We start from the raw sequence: 4899 nt of genomic DNA, 5'->3' as shown, positions 1-4899 counted from the left end.
TCCCGACCAGGGGCTGCACCTAGGGATTGGGCCTGCCCTCTGCCACCCAGGAGCAGGCCTAATCCAGCAGGTCATTATCTCCTGAGGGGTTCCAGACTGCAAGAGGGCACAAGACGTGCTGAGGGACCCATCCTCCCCCCCAAGTGCACAAATTTTTGTGCACCGGGCCTCTAGTAAAGTAATAATAAAGTAATAAATCATTAAATGTTTTCCAGTCAATGGATGGAATGAAATAGAATGTAATTCTCTCCATTTAGTGACTAGAGTTACATGTGGGGGGATGAATAATTTTTGTTCAGGATCTAAGCTTCTCTACTGTGAAAATCTAATAAATTTTCAGTTAAAATCAGGAAGCATGTGAACAATTACTATGCAGTATAACAACTCTAGGAACAGTGGGAGCACTCTGAAGAAATACAAGGTGTGTTCCCCGTGCCACAAACCATTGAAAATGTCATTGGCATGCAAATTAATAAACCTGTGAAATAGTCAAGCCAAAAGGGCAGATAGTGTTATAACCAAAAACTAGATGATTGATATCAAGTTTTAAGGAATTTAGAGAAATGAGAGGAGAATATAGCTCAAAGTAGAACAACTACATAAGCAGAGATGAGGGTAAGACACAGGAGCAAATATAAGGTAGTAGGCATTTATGGCATATCTATGCAATAGCCCTCCTATTTCCTGGGAACTACCCTCTCCACCCCCATCAACATGATTCTAGCAAGTGTTTCACTTTAGCTGAGCAGATTCAACTATTCTCTAGTGTATTTTTTAAAGTTATTTTTCATTTTTCTTTCCTTTTTAAGGCTTTTTAGTTTTTTTTGTGGTAAAAAATGCACATAAAATTTACTGTTTTTAAACATACAGATCAGTGGCATTAAGTATATTTCCAATTTGTGCGACTATCACTTATACTTATTAACCTTTTCAAAAGGCTAATAAGTATAAATTAATAGTCTGGGCTTAACTGATGGTAAGCTAGGATCTAGAATTAAATGACAGAAAATTCAAATTGACACTTAAGTCCCAGAAGCCAAGCTTATTTCCCTCATTTTATTTGTAACTTCCCAGCCTGAGACTGCATCAAAGTTAAAGACTATGGGCCATCTCCTAGTCTCTGGCCAAAAGTACAGGCCCCTGGTAAGAGGAGATCCCAATTCTCTGTGTTTAGGAGAGGCTATTTCCTTAGAGTGGAACCAGGCTTCTGGAGGAGAACAAGGTATTCTTAGCCAGGCCAGGGTGTGTATATGGGCAGTATGCTATAGAAAAAAAGGGGGGGGCTTGAAGTTAAAAAAAAAACTGGAGTCTGGTCTCTGGTTCTGCTTCTAATTCTGTGGTCTTTAAGTCATTTGACTTCAGTTCCTTCATTTATGAAATGAGGGCTTTATACTAGATGGTCTTTGAAGTCTCCAGTTTAACATCCTGATTTAGAGTATGAAGATGTTTTTCTTCTTGATTCCAGAGTTTCCTGTAGACTTGTGGTCTTATTGAAGGATCTCTTGAATTGATATGCAAAGGATCCAAGCCTTACACCTGAACCTGTTAAGAGTTCCTTGTTAAAGGAGGCCACAGACTGCCTGCTTCTCCTGGGCCTTGCTCTCAAGGACAAGTGAAGGTAAGGGACAAGCTGCAATGTGGTTTCAGTTAAGTCTCATTATCCTTGAGTAATCCCTACTTCTAATTTACTATTCATGTGGCTGATCAATTCTATAAATGAATGTTGTATCTAATCAAGTCTGTAAATGAATGTGGAGGGTTCAGGTCTCCACCTCTGGAGCCCTCTAGCCTCCAATAGAGTTTGAACAAAGGTATTCAGAACCATTCAGACCAAAAGGCAGGAATATTAGAAAATATATCTGAGGCTAGGACAGATAATGTACAAAAGAATCATAATCAAGAGTGTGTACAATTTAGGTTCTGTTCCAGTCATTAAATTAAACAAGTGAAATAATGGGCTATAAGCCACCAAGGAGTAATAGTACAGGTAGACTAATTTGGATTCCAGAAATCTTTCCAGTTTTTACGGGTCAACTATGTTTTTCCATATTCTCATTTATGCACATGGCGATTCTTTGGTCTCATGTTCCACAAAAGAGAACTTTTCAAAGCCATAGCATATAATAACTATGTATGTATTTATATATATTTAATAAACTATTGCCTCATTTATTACCCCATTTAGAAGTCTTCAGTTGGAAAGATATGACAGCATGAAAATAAATTCATATTCTAAAAATATTTAGAGAGAGCATAGTTTGTTGTTTTATTAGTTAATTCGATTAAACTTTATCTTGGATCTTTAATCTCAGGCAGTTTTCAAGTCCTAGATCTCATCTAATTCACCTTAGCTGGTATTAAGCTGCTTCTCCATGAGCCAGTAGGACATTTCCAAGCATGATGTTAGTTTTTACAGTTACACTTGTTCTGTGAACTGTCCCCTGGTGTCATCCAATATTTCCTTTGATTATGGTACCAAGAAAGAAGAACCAAGGTAAAGAAAAAAATAAAAATCAAAGCCTATTTGGTTTAATGTTTCAGAGTCTCCTGGCTAAAATTCCCCAAAGCTGCAAAGACAACAAGGTGGTAAACTATATTAGAAAATTACAGTGGCTTTCTGAAAGTACTCCCTACAGTGGAACTGAAGATTTGTATTACTTTCCTAAAGAAAAGAGGATATTCTTTTTGTATAAATGGAATTAATTATTTAAGAAAAAAAGGTATTTTTATACTGGATATTATAATTTAGATCTTTTTCCTTCTTCCCTTTCACTCCCATACAAGTAGGGTAAGAACAAGAAAACGTTGAAGTCTGGACATTTCTGAATAAAGCTGTGGGAGGCACTCATGGTGGTTAGCATTTAAAATTTAGAAATACTTATAACCACAAACTCATCTGTTGAGCTTCTTGTACTCAAACTGTCACTTCAACACATGCCAAAGCTATAAAAATACTCTGTTTACAATTTAAGGATTTCCTCCACATCCTCCCAGATTTATTGCCCTACAGAGTGGAATAAATATAAAACACACAAATATTGGGTTAAATACAATGTAAAGAGTAAAAACTGGAGGTATGTATGTGATGAGAATAAAGTTCAAAATGTTCAGTCCTGTTATAAATGTCAAGTGATGAACAGAAATCACATGGTTTTGGCCTTAGCCGCAGGCTCTGTCTCCTGCTCATCCTCTATTGCCACATATGCTCATTTCTTCATAAAGGTCCTTTCAAGGGTATTTGCATTTGTGCTTGGCATCAAGCGCTTTTTCTTCTTCTGCACTAGAGGATTTCTCATTCTCATCTTCATCACTGCTGGCATCCAGGTTATTCATATCCTCAAAATCTCTTATGTCACTCTCATCTACCTCATCAACTTTCACAAACTTTATTTTTCCCACATCTTCCTCATCATCTTCCTTATCTTTATCCTCAGCATCTGAGTCACTCTCTGCCTCCTGCTATTCCAGGGCCTTGTCCAAGGCATGAATGGGGAAGTTGTAGATGTCGCCATACATACCTTGTTTAAGTCTCTCCAGCAATTCCTTTTCAATGACATTGTCCAGCTGAGCAGTGATTAATGTCTTTTCCTCTCTTCTTTTTCCCCATCTGCTCCACCTTCTCACTCAAAGGAACAAGTTTCCCCTGTTGCTTTAGTATAAGTCTTCAAATTCAAATTAGGTACTGGATAATCATGGTGAAACTCAGCTTACACTTGTGTTGAATGAAATGGGGCCAGTAAATTAGATTTTCATCTCTTGCCTCTAATGTTTTCTCATCATTATTATGAAGCCAGACTCGTTCCCAGAGATGCCTAGGAAAAGCTACCTGTTTTATCACCTTCATATACAACTAGCACTGTCCTTTATCTTCTTTGATAGTGGCATACTAACTGTTTGCCAGGGAACAAGGCAATAGATTACACAGTCTAGTCAGGCTGTATTCATTTCTGCAAAAGCTCTGTGTCTTAGTTCTTATTTTGAAGGAGTGAAGTTACTTGTTTCCTAGTGTATTCCAGATAACACCATCAGACTGCATGTTGTTGACAATTCAGCATGCAAGCCTGGCCAAATCCTGGAAGCAGTCATGCTTCCTCACCATTTTTAATTTTTCAATTACAGTTGACACACAATAATGTATTATTTTCAGGTGTACACCCCAATGATTAAACATTATATAACTTACTAAGTGATCACGCCAGTAAATCTAGTATGCATCTGCCACCTTACATAGTTATTACAATCTTATGAGGCCTGGTGCATGAAAATTCATGCACTGGAGGGGGAGTCCCTCAAGCCCAGCCTGCCACCTCTCACAGTCCGGGAGCCCTCAGGGGCAGGAGGTGACCCAGTGATCAGGGGAAGGTGATGCCCCATCACACCTCTGCTGCTGCCACTGCTGGCAGCTCAAGCCTTGGCCGGCCTAGTTACCTGAGCCTCGGGCTGGCCCTGGATGGCTGGGCAGCTGCCAAACGAGGCTTGCCTGCGCCTTGGGCTGGCCCTGGGTGGCTGGGTGGCTGAGGGGACTGGGGGACCCCGGAGGCAGGCACGTGGCACAGGCGAGCCCAGCCTTGCTGTGCGCCTGCCACCCCAGCAGGGCTGAGGGGACTGGGCGCTGCCATCTTGTGGCTGTGGGTGCCTCCATCTTTGAGGGCGGGACAGTCAATTAGCATATTCCCTCCTTATTGCCTGTGGGCGCCACCATCTTTGCGATGGCGTGGGGGTCAATTAGCATATTCCCTCTTTATTAGATAGGATATTTTCCATGCTGCATTTTATATCCTACTGACTATTCTGTAATTACCAATTTGTACTTCTTTTTTTAAATTGTTTTATTGATTAAAGTATTACAAAGAGTATTATATATGTCTCCTTTTTTTCCCCCTTGACCTCTCCCTGGCC

At 39.9% G+C, this 4899-nt stretch overlaps 1 pseudogene; it reads right to left on the bottom strand.

The window, feature by feature from the left end:
- Positions 1 to 3143: 3143 nt before the first annotated feature.
- LOC102759966 lies at positions 3144 to 4036 on the bottom strand (annotated as a pseudogene).
- Positions 4037 to 4899: the final 863 nt, after the last annotated feature.

The sequence above is a fragment of the Myotis davidii genome, unplaced genomic scaffold (genome assembly GCF_000327345.1).
Source record: "Myotis davidii unplaced genomic scaffold, ASM32734v1 scaffold1643, whole genome shotgun sequence".
In the NCBI taxonomy this organism is placed as follows: domain Eukaryota; kingdom Metazoa; phylum Chordata; class Mammalia; order Chiroptera; family Vespertilionidae; genus Myotis; species Myotis davidii.
The sequence above is the reverse complement of the archived record's forward strand: the minus strand, read 5'-3'. Positions and strand labels throughout refer to the sequence as shown.